This window comes from Oreochromis niloticus, linkage group LG16 (genome assembly GCF_001858045.2).
Source record: "Oreochromis niloticus isolate F11D_XX linkage group LG16, O_niloticus_UMD_NMBU, whole genome shotgun sequence".
Lineage (NCBI taxonomy): Eukaryota > Metazoa > Chordata > Actinopteri > Cichliformes > Cichlidae > Oreochromis > Oreochromis niloticus.
Genome location: NC_031987.2, coordinates 23,209,294 through 23,228,979, shown reverse-complemented (window position 1 = coordinate 23,228,979; position 19,686 = coordinate 23,209,294). Strand labels below are relative to the sequence as shown.

The 19,686-nt window shown below is 41.8% G+C and overlaps 1 long non-coding RNA gene across 2 annotated transcripts in view; it reads right to left on the bottom strand.

Annotated features, from left to right (window-relative positions):
• LOC109197484 (uncharacterized) overlaps positions 1-19,686 on the bottom strand; it is a 106,417-nt gene that overhangs the window by 39,042 nt on the left and 47,689 nt on the right. For both annotated transcript variants that reach the window (XR_003216701.1, XR_003216702.1), the window contains exon 2: positions 1,607-1,769. This is a non-coding gene — a long non-coding RNA (uncharacterized LOC109197484). The remainder of the gene's footprint in view (positions 1-1,606; positions 1,770-19,686) is intronic.

Sequence of the window (19,686 nt, the reverse complement as noted above, 5' to 3'; positions counted from 1 at the left end):
TTTAATTAGAATATCAAGAAGGGTGATGAACCACGCGATGAAGCCATCAGCATTCATCCCCGCAGATTTCTTAAAGAATGCAACATGTGATGGGGTTGTAAAAAGGGCAGATAAAACACTCACACAGCTAGCTGTTGCAGACACCCTAGTGGATCTGTATATAACTCATTGTGATACAATTAAAGCTACTGTGTCTTCCTACTTCTAAATAGTGCATGTACCCTTAAATAAATTGCTGGTAGGCTAAATGGCAACTCAGCATGTTAAATATACACTACAAAGTCCATGCATAAGCAAAATGTAGGAATAGCTATAGAAGAAGCATAAAACAGAATCGCAAACGATCTTTAATAGTCTCAAATCTGAGAGGAAATCTTACAACTCTGCCATCAAGCACTGACTTTCTCTCATCTGTGAGTCTTAAAACTCCAAATTGCAGTGAAATTCTTAAGTGAGGCAGGTGCTTATGCAGCAGCAGCAGCAGCAGCAGCGGCGGCACACAATACCCACAGGTATCTCCTATCTCTTTCTTTGTGTGAGTCAGCCAGAAGAGATCAGTGGTGTCAGAACTATCAGGCCCCAGTCTCAACAGAAGAGTAGGGTGGGGTGGGGGGGTGTTTGGGATGGGTGGAGGCAGTGGGGGTCAGGTCAGGGGAACTCTTTCTTCCTCTGACCCATTGTTCTTCCTCAGTTTGAAAACACACCGCGGCTCTTTCATCTGCGCCTCTGCACCGAGAGAAACAGGAAGTGTCTGCATCACAGACTCCATCCATCATCTCCAACTAAAAGACCTGTCACATTTATAGACTTTTGACTCTCATTGTTATCCACTTCTAACATGACTGACTCACACCATTATTCATGGCAATATGAACATAGTCATCATAATTTCTTCATTGTTAACATTTTTTACATACACACATATATATATATATATTTATTTAATTTCTTGATTTTCACAGGTGATTTTTATGGTCAGAGACTGACAAGACAAGTGTTTCAATCTGATATGACTTGAGCTCTGCTACATGAGACGGGCAGAGCGGTTCACTCAGACAGGCTTAACTCTCCTCATCTCTTTTTCACCCAGCTCCAGGCCAACTCTAATAGCAATCAATGAAGACCCAGACACAATGGCTAATTCAATTTCCCTGCACCAGTTTTCTCATCAAGGCTCAAGGTCCTGTCCCCAGCTGATAGGGGCCCCCAAAACATGTCTGGAAGTATGAGGATTTAGCCAGGCCATCAGCCACCCTTCTGTAATAGACACAGATAACCGGATTGTTAGAGGAGAAGTGAGGTGAGGTGAGGAGCTGAGTGAGATGAGAAGCTCACCTGCCTGCATGCCCAAAGTGAAGGGCCTTACTGCAGCCGCCAGAAACATCGCTCTCCCCTATCCGCCACCACTTCCCCATCCTCCTCGATTAAAACAGACTTAATCAGGAGACTTCAACTCACACTTTGCTGTCTTCAATGAGATTTCTGAGACTTGGGGCAAGAAAGGTGGAAAAAGAAGGGAAGAGACTTAGAAGGAGCTGGAGGAGTTCAGTGCATGTCTGAAGGGGGCCAGGGGAGATTAACATCTGTGTGGCTTCGGTTCACTTACCTGAGGTTCCCAAATGGTTCCCCGGCTGCAAAACACTACGTATCCCAAACAGCAAAAAAAGCAAGAGAAGAGTGGATAAGAAAAGAGGCGGCACCCTCCTCTCGTTGTCTGTCAGCTGGTGACCCAGGGGGCAGAAGTTTGAGGAGAAGGGATCAAAGACAAACTGAAAAGCAGAGAGAAGCAGTATGTGAACAAATATAGGGGGAAAAGATAGTCAATGATCTCTTTCTGTCTCCTTCGATCTCCAGCTTTTTTATTCCCCCTTCTCTTTGCTTGGCCTTTCAGCTCTCCTGGACAGTAACCTGCTGTCCGCACCAGTCATAGTAAATAATACAAGGCTAGAGTGAGGCCTAAGTGGGCAACAATCTCCTACATGCACTGGGACAACAGAGTAAACAATACAAACATCAGAGACACAACAGCCCTCGGGCTCTGCATTCTGGCTCTCACACAGCCTCTGTGAAGTGTGTGCGTGCACGCTTGTGTATGTGCATGCACGCTTAGACTTTCTTTTTTCTTTCATTCTTTTTTTTTTTTTTTTTTGCGTGTACATGCACGTTCAAATGTCATGTTCAGCAGTGTGAAAGCAGATATACTTGCGTCTCCAGCACCATTCGGGATCCCTGGTGAGAAGACATCTGATGGCAGATGCTGCAGTCTGATGGCAACTGAATTATCCAAACACACCAAACCATTACCTCTACCTAACTCAACTTATGTTCACACATAGCATAGCACGCAAACACACACACATGCATACACAGGTGTACAAAAACATGCAAATACATATGTTTACTGATAAACACCCCAAAACATCATTTAAGAATCCAAAACAGCCAGGAAACAAAAAAGTGAAGGAAAAAAAACTGAGTCAATTCAGCATGCATCGAAACAAGCAAAGGAAAAGGCATCCTTTTACAACAAAGGAAATGGGCAGTAAAACCAATAGAATCACTGATTTCCATTCCTAATGCATCAGACATGGTGGGGAGATGTTGTTTCTGAGGTCTTGAATGGCGTGCCGGCAGTTGTCATCTGTCTGCTGTACTGTGTGTTAAAGCCGGCATGGCAGCCCAGTCCAGACTGGTGTACAATGAGCTGGATGCCAGCCAAAATGTCTACTCTCCGAACATCACACATTTCAGACGTCCCTTTTAACTCACGAAGGATGGAGGAAAGGCCGAATTTGAAGAAAGGAGGTGTGGAGGGGGTGGGAGAAACTAAAAAAAAGAAGATAATTTAATTTGTTATGAGCATGAAATAAGAGTTAAGAGGCTGGAAATTTCCAGAAACATCTAAAAAAAAAGAAAAGAAAAAAAAGAATTAAATCGAGACAATGAAATAACACCATCAGTGTGATTAATGGAAATGTCAGATAATTGTTTTCTGGCAGCATTTCATTATTCTGTGTCCCCTCTCAAAAGCCTCAACCAAAGCAAGAATTCATAAAATATGTAATTTAGCTCTGACCTTTGGCAGAGTTCAGCAGGTCCCCATCTGTGTGTGAGGAGCGGAGAGGAGCAGAGAGAGAGAAGAATGATGACCCCTTTAGCAGCTTGCCTGCGACTACCTGCTGATCCAAAAACACTGGCCAGACATGAAGCCCCTGCATAGTCAAAGGATCAAACAGGGCCAGAGAATACTGCTTATTTCAGAGAAACAGAAAGAGGGGGGTGCGAGGACTGAAGGGGGTTCTGGGGGCTCCAGTGGTACGTTTTGTGCTACTTTGGCCACTAAAGGGGAAAAGGGGGGTGGGTGGGGGTACAGACAGAAAACAAAAACATTAAAGAATAAATGGGCTTACGCCACCCTTACAGATAACCCAAGCCTCGACTGCTGCGAAAAGACAAAATTTACACAAACTGTACTGTTTGAAGTCTAATCCTCTTATACATTCTTAATTAGGAAACAACAACCCATAATACTCTTTGCTGTGCTGACCCACACATGTGAAACTCATAAGTGAGGCCGTGTTAAGATATGAGGCGAAATGTTTTCACTCTCATCCAAGTACACATTCTACTGCACGTAGTCACACGAGATCATTTTCCTATGCAGCCGTCACCTCAGTGACTAATATGATTAAAAAATATATATTTTGTGAGCAAACAATGCTTTGCAGAAATGTTGCTACATTGTCACTGAAGAAATACAGCAGGAGCAAATGCATGCTAATAAGCTGTCATGGATACTGGAGCCAATTACAGGTATGTTGGGCAGCCGTAAGTAAATGTTATTATTATAGTAATAGATAAGTACTCTGGAGATCTTTGGGCCACATCATTTCCACTCTCTACTCCTGAAGTTACACATCACACATTTTCTTCTTATCACATCTCAGTGTGGGCCTTCTATGACTCAGAGATCCCCACATACGCACACGTCCGTGAATTTATGTGGCCTCACACACGCACTCAGAAGCAGCTGGGAGCACAGGGCAGGATGACGTGAAGTGCCCACAATAGCTCCAGAGGGATTAATTTCTCCCACTTTATTTGTTTATTACTATGCGGAGAACAACTGGGGTGCCAGTGACACAACAAACAGGATATAGTAGTGAGTAGTATTCTCTTGTGGCTCCTGAAGCCTCGTGCTCGTCTGTATATTAATATCAGTAAATGCTATATGGTGCGTTACACAGTATATAGCACTAAGGTGGTGCTGTATACAGCTCTACACTGCTTGGATCTAAAAATGTACATTTATGAAGGCAAATAAAATTGGTGTAGTTACCAGCAACATATTATTTGAATTTCCATGATCAATGGTGTCAGTGGGCTGATGTTACTAAATTAAGCTAATGCGCAGCTTCCCTGCAGTTTAGTAATGCACAGGCATGTTTCACACTATCAGTTGTTTGATATTTTCTGTAATTTTCTCGATTGCCCATAATTTCCTCATTATCGGTGACCCTTTGAGCTCACTGCTGTATCTGTATAAATAATGTAACCAATTAAGTCTTTGTTTTTTTCACCAAACACTTTTCTTCCACTTTTGCTGAAGCACTAAACTATCACACAACCACAAACACAAAGAAGTTTTCAAGCGTTCGTGTTCGAACGTTTGCATCAACAGATATCTATTGCTTTTATTTGCCAAGAAGCTATTCACTTATGATAAAATATAAAAAATGTCTTCATTTTACTGGACTTTAAATAAAATGTTCTAATAGTTGCAGAAATTGAACATATGTCAATCTTCACAGTCTGCTTACAGGATTTCCCTTAACACGGGATACCCCAGTTTAGAAATACACTGTAACATATTACAAACATCTTTGCCAGCTAATACATTTACTGACCTTGAAGAATTACATGCAATTATATTAAGAGAAACACCTTTAAAATGATGGGAGCACGGGTGGAACGAAATGTCCAATTGTAGATAAATACTCCTAAATAAGTGGAACTTAATCTGGGTCCCAGCATCACCCTGGATGAGCTTGACCTCCTTTTCATATGACATCCAGAGATATTTTTGTACCTTCTTAAGCCATATTCCTCTCTTCTCACAGCAAGAATCTCACTCTGCCTATCTCATATGGGACTAATGAAAGTCATATTTACAGTACCCTAACCCACACAGGCAAGGCACGCACACAAATCAGTTGTGGTGCTGCGAGCGGTCAATAAAATATATATATCTGAAAGTGTGAGTGAAGGAAGGTCAAGTGGTAGCACTGCACGATACAGCCACCAATTTCTATGTGATTATATTTAAAATTTCAATACAGTAAAACAATCTGGAGATTTAGAAATTTTTTTTTATCTAAGTACTATGTTCCTACAAGGTATTTTTAAATAAGGAAAATAAATGTATTATTCTTATACACGGTATTATTAGGAATATGGGCTCTTTTCTAAAATATCTCAACTCAGAACTTAAAAACAACTGTTTATAATAAAATCAACCTAAACAGAAAAAAAAGTCTAAATTTATAATCAAAAATAATCTATTGTCTGAAAGAGCGTGCAGCGAAATGAAAAGAAACTGTCATCGCTAACAATATCCAGCCAGCTGCTAACAGAAGGTTAACACCAAAGCAACTTAGGTCCACCTCAGCTAACAAGGTTGTAGCGTGGCGGCAAACAACTGCAGCTTACTGTGTTGTGGAACTCGAGCTGTTCATCAAAATAGACTGATAGCAAGAAGGATCATGCAGACAATAAATCCTTTCAGCTTCTCTCCATCCTTCACTGTCATCAGAAGCTTTCTGTGTGAATAGCTGGACATTTGAACGCTATAACAAAGAAAAGCAAGCTATTGAATGTTTGCTACCCAGTTATTTATAAGTGTTATTGTATTGTGATTTAAATTAGCTTTTAGTTTTGTTTGTTTGCTTCCAGAGCAATGTGTTCATCTGCATCATTATTATTGTGCAGAAATATTTCATTGTAGTTCATTTATTATTCACATATAAATGTATGTGTGTGTGCGTGCATGTGTAATGTGTTTATCTAGTCTGTTTTGAATTATTATTATTTCCACATATAGCTTTGGTTTTCACTTTACATTCAGTTAACCGTAATAATCTTCGGCTATAAACTGACTTGATACAAGATAACTGTAAAGCTCATCCAGTTACTAGCATGTCTGTTATTTGAATCTTACCAATAAATGCATAGTTTTCTGTGTAGGACGTTGCCATCAATATTAAGTAATCACATCTGACTGACAACAGTACTACTGTGCTGCCTGAGTCAGTTTGAGTTAAACATAGCGAGACATCCGTGCCATAGGGGAATACTGTGTCCCAGCAGCAGCAGCTACCTTATTCTGGCTAAAAGATTGAGATTTTAATCACATTCCATCGCTTAAATAGCCTCAGTATTTTATAAGAATCCCAGGTGGTATGTCTGCAGTTGTAAAATACTAAGATTGGTGTAGAAAAGTACTTTTTCAGCATGTGGTCCAATGCAACAAAACAAACTACAACCTCAAAAATAGGAAAACTCATTTGGAGGCTGTAGTTTAATTCTGTATTTATTGTTTACATGACCAGGAATTATGTTATAGGTTATATCATAGTTATTAAAGAAGTGCAGCAGGATGTTGTCAACAAAATACTTACAATATAATTTATTTTTTTGGTTTAAAGTGCTCTTAGTTGTGACCTTTTGAAGGGCTTGTACCTGTTTCATATGTACCAACACTCACAGTAAAACAAATCCATGCAGTAAATACAGGGAAAATACAAAATAAGTTGTGGGTTATATTAACCAGTAAAGGGAGACCTCTTAAAAAATGAGCATCAAGCTTAAAAAAAGAAAAAAAAGAAAAAAACCATTAATTAGTCACAATGGAACAAAATCATCTCTCATTATCAGACTATTAGCTTTTGCATGGAAAAAGAATTTTCTCAATTTAATTTAGTAATGTCCTTTTCAGTGTCGTGTTTGTCCATGTTTTAATTTCCAGCTAATTTCCAGCTAACTGGCAAAATGATATTCAATTACTTAATTAAGTATGATCCAGCTGCGTGCCATCTCGCCACACCAGGGGCTGTCTCCCTGTGGGCTGCTGGTTTAAGCCTCTCTGCACTAATTATCACACTGACATTATCACACTGTACCTGGCATTCTCTGCTACCTTAAGCACCGCACCATTATGGACTTTTAACCAGAGCATCATAATAAAAGACAGCATATTATGCGCAGTCTTCGTCTAAAAAGCATGACAAGAGCTTCCAGTTATCTCAGCTCATAGAAAAAAACCCATCTTTTTTATGTATCCCAAAATTTCACGTAGCTTTTCACAAGCCTTCTAGACAATATTTTGTAAATGACTGCTTAAGACTTGAAAATTTCAGTTGTTTTGAATAAAACTCCTCTGCACTCATTTCATAGTATGAAAAATACAAAAATAAACATGGTGGCAGTGAGACAATGAAGATGTTTGCTATTATATGCAGAGTCAAAGGGATGCTATAGATAACCTCAAAGAGACATCCTGTGAGCTGTAATATGTCCCATAAATGACCACACATAAAAGAAGCTCCTGTTCAGCAAGCACAGACAGGTGAATAAGAGTTTTCCTGCTCCTACCAGCTCCTACTGCATTTAACGGTGAGGCGTATACTCTATTTTTAGGCTCTAATAGGGTCTTCCATTTGGATGGGAATACCTAATTAAAAACACCTAAGGACCTAAGACGGTACACATAAAGTGTCCATCCCACCCATGTCTACCTGACAACTGACAGCCCAATCTGATTAAAGGCTGATGAGAAGAGGGGCCTCTGTCGGCCGTCCACGGCAGGCCAAAAGTGATCACTATGGCGATGGGTAATTACTGCTGTCAACGCATTCTCCATCCTGCTGGCACCAGCTTGATTGCGCTCGGCAACAATGATAGACAAGCTTAGCACGCTCTCCACCAACCGCCACCAGGCTCGTTCCCTCTTTGCTCTGTTTTTAGCTGACACGCAACGTTCACATGGCCACACAACACAGGGCAGTCATGGCATCCCAGCCCAGTTTTAACTGTTTCCCCTCTCCCTTCTTCATTTCTTCCCAGCCTCATCCCTCTGTTCCCTCCTCTGTTCTCCCATCTCCCTCTCCTCTCCCTCTCTCATGCGGACAGCTCAGAAGTGCAAGTGTTATTACATGAAACTCCCGCTGTAGCATTAATTGAAGGGAGATATGGTGGGACAAAAACGACGGGGGGTAGAGCATGTCCATTATCACTCCTGCTTTCAACAGGTCTCACATTTGGAAACTGCAAATTGCAAAAACTTGCAAGGGCAAAATGTTTGACATTATTTGATCTGCAACCATATGGTGCAAGCAGAGAGGGGGAGTAAACACACACACACACACAACACACTCACACACAAAAACAGATAAATAAGTAAACAAAAGGAGCATGAAATGCAGGAAACACGTGAGGAAATGTGGGCAAACAACTCAAGAAAATAATTATCTTTAAAGTAATTAATGAGAGGTTTTGCTTGCAATCGTATGTCAAGTGCTCCCCCACCCCTGACTAACTTCTCTTCTTGGTTGCCTCTCCTCTGCCATGCCCTTGCTTCCTATCTTATGGTTGACTTTGACAATAGCCATACTGTGGATGCTAAACAGCCTATCCTGAAGTCTGGGAGGCAGGACTACAAGTTCACATTGAAAAAAACATAGCCTTCCTGCTAGCATTGTGACGGTTGATTTAAGTTAGCAGTATTAATGAAGTCGAGTGTAACTGGACAGGGCTTCCATATCCTCTCTTAATTACCTGGCTTTGTCTCTGCATGCTTGTCCTTAATCTGACCTAATGTGGCTAATAACTGAACTTGAAAACAATCAAAACAGCAATTAGAAACAACAGCCCAGAAATGCTGAATTCTCAAATTAATTCTGTGAAACTGTTGCTGCCTTTTATGACAGCGGGACATATTAAAATGATATTCCAGGTTTTGCAGATTAAAAAAACAACTCTCAAAGAAAGTAAAAAAGGGAAAAGAAACAGAAAGAGGGGAAAAAAGAGAACAACTGTAAGTGAAATCCTATAAAGAACAAAAGGGTTTTTCTTCTAACACGGGGACAGAATCCTTTTTAATTTGCAATAAAAGTAGATTTCAAGAAAAAAGAATAAAGCGAATAACACATCAAAGATTGCGTTTGAACAGAGATTCTTATCCTCCCACGTTCACCGAATAACACGGTAGACCTTTGATACACTGACCAAATCATTTTAAAGAACAGAAATGTTTCTTCCTCCATGTTTTCCCCCCCTTCATTTTCTAACACAAATACACCTTCAAGGAGGTCTTGTTTAAGCCTGTAAATTCCTTGAAAGTGGATGAAATTAGGATCTGCCTATTCCGGTTACTGTCCCGGCATGATACTGACAAAAACAGATGAGTGTTTCTCCTGAGGGAGAGGATTGTGGGTATGGAACGAGTTAGCACTGCCTGTTATTGCAGCTGATCATAAAAGGCTACGTGCATGGGAATTCCACTGTAAAAGCTGGAAAATGTTTGCTCCTATAAAAACATGTTAATGCAAAACAGTTAGGTGAAAGACAAAACTTAAGCATGGTTAATAAGGTCATAAAGTAGGTGAGTTTGATTGTCCGCAGTGTGTTAATCAATGTAATTATTCTGAACATATGCTGCTAAGAAAAATAAAAAGAATCAGAAAACCAGAAATTTATTCAGTTTTTTTTAAAAAGCATAAACGCTAATAAAACTTTAGTGATTGATCGAATATTAAAAAACTAACTGGCAACAGGAATTTTCCACAATTCCACTAAACCCTGACTGCAAACACACTGGGCAGGATTCTAAATCCTTGCTGATGTTTGATTGAATGGAGCCACCTCCTCTCGCTGGCCCCCAATGCTGCCTCGCTCCACCAATGGGGCACAGGCAAGCGGATTAACAGGAATCCTGAGAGGAAGTTTAAACAAGAGGAAACATTAAGTTTGAAATAAAACACAGGAAACAGGGTTAACTACAACTCCTCCCAGTCAGTGCCAGTGGTTCAGCTATTTTTTGCCCAATTATCCTTGGTTAACGGGATTAATTACTCTAAGTTCTTTTTCTTTTCTTCCTCTCAAAGCAAACGGGCAATAAATCCTTCTCTGTACTACACAGTCCAAGAGGGCCACTCTAATTAGCATAACAAGTTAGAAAAACATTATGGCCTTAAAGTGCTTTCAGAGAAAACAACCATCAGTAGTGCACAGGATGCAGGACTGGGGTTTAAGGGGGGGCTATATAATTGAATAAAATGTTTGGAGAGGTGGGAAGATGGGCAAGCACAACTAAGGGTCTGAGTTCCACAACAACGACTCTATGTCAGAGGTATTAACACACATGCACGCAAAAAACAGGCACCAGTGAACAGAGCGGATCACCAAGATTGGAGTATTTGAGAGCAACTTAAACACCGAAAAACGTAACTTAATTTGAATAACTTGGACAACTTAGCTATATAAATATGGCAATATTTGTAAATCCAAAGTGCAGAAAATTCAGTGCGGTTACGGCACTGTCGGCTCACCATCCATCGACTCGTGCCAAAACCCACACTGCAGAGTCTGAGGGCAAAAAACAGTCATTTTCTAGCCAACCTGTTTAGCATGAGTCCCACCCAGTCGTCTGCTTTCACTAACCTGTCCTGACAAGTACCCAGATTAACGTAATCTTATATCAGTGCAGAGGAGCAGAAGAGAGCAGATGGACCCCCTGTGCCCCCCACCCCCAGCCCTCCACCCCCTTCACCCAGCACACACACACACACACACTAGCAGGCGCACAAGCAAATGCAAACTCTCTCACTCATAAACACACATATTAGACTTAGCTGCAGAGTGCTTAGCATGCAAAACCTGGGCCCCAGCCACAGTAATTAATGTTCTCCCAGCAAATTGCCACAGCTTTGGATGATGCTGTTTGGGGAATGTTACCCTGTACATTCATATGCTGTGTCTCAGCGAACACTGCGGTCCTGCTGGTGTGTATGCGTGTGCCAGTTTGGTCATTTTAGCATAAGAAAAAAAAGAGCAAAAAAAAAAAAAAGGAAGGATCTTTTCATTCATTTTTCATATAAATAAATAAATAAATGATCATACAAGTAATTGAATAAGACAGTCAACAAGAGGCTGCAGGCTGGGGAATTGAATTTGGGATTTTTAACACTTGTCATCTGCTGTGTTGAAGTGAGCTTGTCTTTTTACAGTTTCCGTGGTAAATCTCAACAACTTTGCTAAACTGAACAGATGGGCTTGCTAATTAGCGGCGCTCAGGCTGTAAGTTTGTTTATAAAGAGAGAAAGGGTTCCAGACATCTTGACACATTTTATTAACATATCATACCTTAAAGCTATGCTTCTTGGTACCCACCAAGCTCTTTAGCTAAATGCGCACACACACACATGCAGAACCACACTTTCACACATGCACGTGCACTTTTATATAAACATGCCCATGTGCTTCAGTGCGCACACATACACTGTACCCACCAGGGAAACAATAAAAGTCAGCCTTGCGAAACGGAACACCCTGTATGTATGCTCATGAATATGCACAATTAACTCCATGTGTGTATGTGAGTGTGTCCGTGCATGAGCGCATGTCTCTGCGGAAGTGTAATAGCACATTTTGCACATGAGTGTGTGTCCACTGTATAAATATGTGTGTATGTGACAGATAGTGTTTGTTTATGAGGGTGTCACTGTGTGTGTCATGCACATGTCCTTGCTGGAGCAATGGCATGCTTCTCTCTCCACCAGGCCCCCCTCCTAAATTCACCCCCTGTGGTTTTGTCAGCTTTCAGTATTGTGTGTCAGGACACTGACACTAGATGATGTCCCAAGCAGACAGGGTCGGTGAGCTCCCAGAGGGGCCCAGAGTATTCAGCAGCGGGATAGGATGGACCGAGGCTCTATCGGTGCCATTTAAACCTCCTGCCGGGCCCCACTTAGGACACGGGCGACATCGTGGCACCCACCCACCAGTATGAGGATGCAGTGAAATGTGAAAAACTTGCTTGAGAAGTACAATGACAGATAGACAGAGAAAATTTCATTTGCCAGTACCTTATGATATGGCTGATATCACTGTTACACACACACACACACATACCCCCAGACATACCGCAGCCTGGTGTTTCAGCAGGCACATATTGCCATGGTGATCTTGGTTAAGAGGCTTACATTCGGCCCATGCGGATGGTTGCTGGGGGACACTCCCATTGCCATGGTGATGGCTACTGGGAGGACACTCACATTGCCATGGTGATGATGGCAGGAGCCAGGCATGCCAACCAATGAGATGATGGATAGATGCCATGCAGGAGGCAAAGGGAAAACGTGACTAGAATGCCCGCTTGTTATGTCTACTGCCAAGGAGACTTTTCATAAATCGCATCTTCCTACGTGGTTGCATCCAATGGCGACCAGCAGCTTTTTTGATGTATGAAATAACAATTACATTTTTAAGAAACACAAAAAGTAATGTTTTAATCTATAAAGACACATGACAAATATAGGGGCTACCCTAAAAATATATATATATATACATATAAAACACTACATTACAAATTTAAGATTGGGGATAACATGAATTATGGATAGGAAAAATGCAAACAAGGGGTTTTAAATTCAAAGCATGAAGAAATGCAAAATACTTCAGAGAAAACATAAATTTAGTCCCGATGGATAAGTGTTGGAGACTATTTGTACTAGCATTTGTATGTGAAATATGCATACCAGCTAATTCTATATTCCACCAGTAATAACAACAATAAAGAAGCGGCAAAGGAAAATGGATGGCAATCTGGTAATTTAGCTCTGGATAATAGCTAAAGCCATTTCGCCTGGCTCCCAGCAGAGGGAGGCTGGGACTGGGTTTAGGGCCAGCGGGACAGAGCTGGGAATCAAGGGACTGGGGCTGCCTGAAGGCATGGCCCGGGTCCAAATCAGGCCTAGTGTAAGTGAGTACCAAGAATTATTGTACGTGTGTTTACATGAGTATGAGCAACAGAGGAGGCAGGATAAAGCAGGGGCCTCATGAGACTAAATCCATCCAGAACATAAAGTACACACATTTCTCAATTTCACCTGTCTCCTCTTTACTACTGAGATGTTTTTCTCTAGGATGGAGCGCCCTGCATGTCTTAAAATGCCTTCCCCAAGCGTACAGCAACCAGCCAGCACCTAAAAGGTCATTCACAACAGCCCATAGAAACATCTCATCCAGCTTTGCCACTAATGCCTTAAACCCGATCAAATGCTTGCACACACTTCCAAACGCACACCAGAATGCACAGATCGCTACATGTTGCTTGTCTTCTCTTTGTCACTACGGCTTCTCAGCCAATAAGAATCAGTGGCGAGAGTTATCGCCGACCCTCAGGCAATGGGGCTTCAAAATCGCTCACTGACTGGACAAATCGTGTGTGTGCATTTCTGAGTGTACGCTCATGCACGAGCAACCGGAACGCACAGCTCAAAAAGGGGAGCTGTACTTTTGACTGCCTTAAATATTGCCTGAGTTGACGGGTGAGCTAAGATAAAAGATTTGCTTTTTTTCCTTATAGAGTGACACACAATTCACCAAAGAAAGAAAGTGTTTATAATGCATTCAGAGTGTGTCATGTCAACAAATTTGTCTCTGCATGGGCAGGAGCACCTGCCGGATACTATCTTATGGTGCACACGAGGTGGAGAATAATAGTGTTCACACTCATCCTGACACAGTAACACAATCACACAAGTACATAGCGTACTGTTTCCTGTATGTTATGCAATACAAACCATAAGCTCTCTGTGGCTGAATATTATCATAAAGCTGAATCAGTTGCTAAAACATATTGCCTGTTACTCAAGCATGATCTATTCAATGATCCATACTCTGCAGACATAGTATAACACGTTGTAAATATATATGGGACACAGCGTGATAAAAATCATGTCAGCTTGGGTTCAATAAAACCATTCAGCAAGACAGGAATGTTTTCTTAATATTTCACCCAGATGGGAATTAACTCAAACGCTGCAGCCGGCAGCGAGGGATCTCATACAAAAGCTAATAGAAAAATGAGCTGTCAATATAATATGAATGAAAGACACAGATGATGTCTCAGAATTAAATAATAGACCCCTTGAGGTTTAATCTACAGCTCGTCATGATAATTGTGTGTAAGCAGGAGCGGACTAGCAATAACACGCAGCCCAGGAATTTGCTGTCAAGTCTCCCCACTTTGATTTAGCACAGTCAAACTGACACAACATGTTTGCTGATCAAAAAGAAAAACGATGGAAAGAAAGAGGAAAACATGTTAAAGTGTACTGTTTCATTAGCCAATATTTCAAGTGATGCAAAGACATTTTCCAAAGTCCCATCCCGCTATATGTTTATTTGCGCAGAAAGCAAAAACTCAAAGCAAAAATAATTAAATCATGTTATTGTGTGACAATAAATGAGAATTTTATTATAAATAGTGCCAGCCTGAAGTATGGAATCCACATGTTGTGTCTTCAAGGAAAATGCTTGTTTATTGCTGAGCTTGGAATCACTAATACGAAAATATTAAAATTGCAGTGTTATTTTTTTAAATGTAAATATTTTTTAAATTTGTGGAAAACCAAGACGGAAATCTTTTTTGTTTTAAAAAAAGGTAAGTTAGCATATGCTAGCTAGCTTGGTTCAGAAGCCACATCTGTAATTCACTGTGATATTAAATGAAATGCTAACATTTGCTAGGCTTAAAACAAAACGAGCTTAACCGAAAAACTGAATAGTAAAATCTTTAGCGTGTCTTTTAGGATAACAAATTACACCATTCAAACAGATGAGTTTTATTCCAATATGTAAACACTCCACGTCTCCATTGGTTATTTAGTTAATTTAAATTTTTAGCAATACATAGCATGCAAGCATAACATACCTGTTCTTCAGTGATCTTACCTCTTTGTTACTGTCTTCATAATCACCAGCAGACTCTTTACATTTGTTTATCTCCGTTCGATAGCAGCGTCAGCTAGCAAAACATGGTTCCCGATTACTTCTTGCATCATTGATACCTTCATCCTTCATATCTCAAGTTCTAATGGTGACTTACACCTGCTCTTACAGGTTGGAATAGAAATGAGTTATGTCATTCCTGGATCCAAAAAAAAGATCCAAACATCTTGATGTCCATTTCATGCATATGCAAAGTAAGCAACATCGTTAGGCCACAAGTGGCATATGATACAAAAACCACTAGCCAATTGGAACTGTACTATAATATGGGCAACAGTAATTGTGGGCACTACAACAGGTACACTATACACTGGAATGTTGTGGGAACAAATTTAAATTATAGTAAATTTGATCTTAGCCATGCAGCTAACAAATGACCAGTATTTTTCTATTTAATTTATTTACGGAAACTGTAAAGGGCATATATTTTTTTTTAGATCAGTGGCAAATTGCTGTGCAACAGCAACACAAGGCTTTGAGGAAATAAAACCACTTAGTAATGCCTTCGCTTCCTTATTTGACCTCTTCGAACATAAATAGAAGTAACTATGTGTGGTGCGTTATTGGTGGCATGAAAAGCGACCAACGTGGCCTTAAGGGATGATTCAGCGTTGCCTGACCCAGCATTAACTATAAGCTAAGTAAGCTGTAAGGTGATTTTGAACGTGAAAGAGCAAGATATTGTATCTTCTTTAACTAGAAACCTTTGAAGACTTTTTGATGCCTCACCACCAGCATAAAGACTGCAAATTGTTATTAACATAATGTGCTGTAAATATGGTCCTGGGCCCTTCCGAGTCCAAGCTTGGGGAATTTTTTTACAGTCCTATGATGATTATAATAGGTGGCTGTATAACGTTTTTATTCAGCTTCATAAATATGAAACCACGCCGGACATAATGTAACATTTGCAATTCTTTTGTGATTTTATTTTAGCTTTCCATATACAAAGCCTTAGGGAAGGAAATATGTGTGGATTACACCTTTAAAGACACCCCCAAACTTGCCCAGCCCCTGAGGAGACCAATAGAGAGCTGTGTTACCAAAGTCCCTGCAGAGACAACAAACCATGTGAAGTGTGAAACCCCTCGCCAACATGAATTTAAGTTTTCAGAAACGTACATCAGCAAGAATGGAAATATTCAGGGAGAAAGAAGAGAACGGAGGGAGAGAGAGAAAGAACGGACAGACCGCTGTTTGACAAATATTGTGAGACGCGGTGGAGGGATGGTGGTGTTTTCATTGCTGACATCAACATAAATTTTCCTGGCACGGCTCTCCTTGCCCAGCATGGGCTCAGCACTGGGAAACTGGAGAGGAAATTCTCCGAGCCGCAAGGGAGTGGAATCAAAGAGCCGGGACTCTGAGACCTCTGACACACTGAACTCCTTGCTGACCCCACAGCGCTCTACCTTACTCACACACACGTAACAGACACGTACAAATGAACTCACGTACCCAAAGCATCCAAGATCGACAGGGGGCTCAAGGTCAGATTGGCACAAACAAAACAGCACGTATGCACCGCTTTCAAGACGATTTGGAATCAGTGGTCACCATTTCGCGTCTTTAGTGCCTGATCTAGCTGAAGACAGGGCATCTGTTTCCACCATCTGATAAGCTGCGTTTGTCAACTCTGTGGCTCTTGGGGGTGGCGCACACTGGCCCGCACCGGAGCTGTGAGACGTTCAGTGGTGAACCAAAGGTTCAATGAGCCTTATCTGAGGAGCCTCATTAAAACTTGACAGACACACACTCATACACAGATCGGTGTGTGCCATACTGAGCGCATATGCACACGCACACACAGACACACAAGCAAACACGTGTGGCTTGAGATAATGATGATGTAATTAGCCCTGATATCCTTGAAATGCCGGGTGCCAGGAAGTGGGGATATGCTTCATGTCATCTGCAGCGTCTGAGTCTGAATATGTGCATGTGTGAGCACACTATGCCGTCAGAGTTGTTGGAGACTGTACAATGAACATGATGGCCGCTCTATTCATCGCCACAGTGAGTAGGCTTTCCGAGCCACCTCCTCCAAAAAGAAGCACATGCACAATGGTCAAAATAATGAGAAACTCTTCCACGCCATCGCACAAATACACAATCTGACAATTTGAGCAGGTGTGGTATAGGCAACTGCTTCACCAAAGGCATTTTTTGGAATTGGATTGCTGTCTGTGCCTGTTTGTGTGTGTGTATATACATATATATATATATTTATATATATGTTTGTGTGTGTGTGCATGTACACATACCTAAGACGTCCTTGAGTAGGTTCCATGGCTGCATCCAGGGACCATTCTTGATTGGGCATCAGGTGAAAAAGGGTACAGCTGTCTAGACCCAAATGAATGCTGCTCCCTCTAACCCTGTGTGTGAATGTATGGGGGAGTGTGCGCACATTTGTGTGTGGTTGTATAGCTGAAAAGTCCAGGGCATGGGAGGGCATGATGAGTGGACAAAGCCACTTTGTGAGATGCCACCATAAAAACACAGTCACTTTGAGAGGAAGGGCACAGAGGTGAAGGAAAAAAGGGGGTTTACAACACTGCTCAACCATGGCAAGTTGTTCAAGCCTTCTTTTTGTGTGTGTGTGTGTGTGTGTGTGTGTGTGTGTGTGTGTGTGTTTTAGTTTTGCCCTGTTACCCACTCATTATCAATGGGACACAGGCAACATTCTCAGGGAGCAAAGATGGCTTTAGTCCCAATGCACTATTCTGTTACGGGTGTAAATTGATTCCAAGGTTGTTGATAGATGTTGTTAAATGCATGATTTATTTATTTTTTGGCATTCCTTGCCTTATACGTGTCACCTTCTAGAGCAGCAACAAGGTCCCCAAACAGAGCTCAAAACAGACGCCGGGGCCCAACGAGGTCTGTCAAAGTGTGCAGGCTGTTTTAATCCACTCTGCTGGAAGTCGCCTCTGTAGGCGTGTGGGTATGTGTGTGCTGTGTGAATGTCTGGAACACTGGGCATGATAAGCCACAGCAAGATAAAAGGTGGCTTGAACAATGATGTCATGGATTTCCGCAGATTTTCTGTGAGGTTGCCAAAGTCGCACATGAATGAAGCTAAGGCCGCTGAAATGCTTTGGCCCTCCAAAGTCCCTGTGGTTTAATAATGCGACCGCAATAGCTACAAGATTAACCAGCAATAAGACTGAAGATTTCTCTTATCCAAACCATATTAAACACCCTGATATGTTAGCGTCCCCCCTCTGCCTCGGCATATCTTTCTGATCCTTACCTCTATATACTGGTAAACACTTGTTCTCTCCTTCCATCAAGGAGGAAAGAGGAGGGTGACTAGAGGACTCCAAATAATGCAATTAAACACTGACCGCAGGGTTCAGTGCTGCTTATCAATACACCCAGCAGGGGAGCAAAGACCAACTCAAACCAGGGCTTCAGCTGTCTGCTCTATGGAGGCAGGCATTTTTATTAGAGTACTGCTATATGCTGCTTCCTTTAAAACTTGTCTGACACCTCATTGCCTAAAATAAAACTGTAAAGCTACAATAAAAACTGAGATATTAAGAGAAGAAGAACAAGTTATCATTAAACGTCGGCCTAAACATTATCCATAGGTGTGCTGTGGGGCTGTACTCACCACTCAGTGCTAAGGACAGGTGTGCTGTTCAACAAGTATGTCCCCTCTCTGCTGTGTTTCGCCGATGGCACAGCTGACCTCCGCGGGAGGCTTGTCTGAAGCAGAGCCAAACTGAGATATAGCACATCAGACTGGGAGCCCACAGAGCACATGAACCAGGCCTGAACCAGGCCTCTGCCACACAGTCGCTCTCCCAGCCCCACCCGCCCCTTGGTCAGCCGCTGACAAACCCTGAGCCTCTCCCTGGTTTTCTGTTTTCCCCAACCTGGACGCCAGACACCTAGAGGATAAACCCACTCATACATAATAAACACTGGCCCCAGGGCCTGGTGTGTGATCTCATCATGCATGTGTCCTCTGTAGAAAGAAATGTGACAGACTGCAGCGAGGAAGTGTGTATCGGGGAGAGAGGCATGTGCGGATAGCTGCAAGGGTGCCAAACAGAGTGGTACACAACAGCAGCGTGCGTTCTCTGTTGCTCAGTATGCAATGCTCTACTGGCCCTCAGTCATCTGCATAATGAAAATGTTCACTTTAAAGGCATGGTTAAACTGACATAAGGCCTAATCAGGAGAAATTACTATCTTTGGACTACAGGGTACCGTTGGTGGAAGAAAAAGCTCTGGGAAGATGGGAGATTCAGTTACAGAGCCAAAAGGGCAAGGCAATGGCAAGAATGCAGAGTTTCACATACTCTCTGAGAAAATATGCCAAAATAAAAAAAAGGGAGGATTGAGAAATTGATAAAAGGGGAGGATTTTTTTTCTCTACAAAGCCTGACTGGAGTGATGAGTGATTCTAGACAAACAGTGCTGGAGAGTTTAGTGAACAGAGCCAAGTACTTGGGGGACATGAAAAGCTGAAAAGCCCTGGCGAGGTGGTCCGGCTTTTTCATCTCTCCGCAGGCTGAGGAATCAATGGGAGCAGGGAGCGAGGGCAGCGCTGGATGACTGAATAACTGACACGCAGTGAGAGAGGTGGTGTGAAAGAAGAAGAGT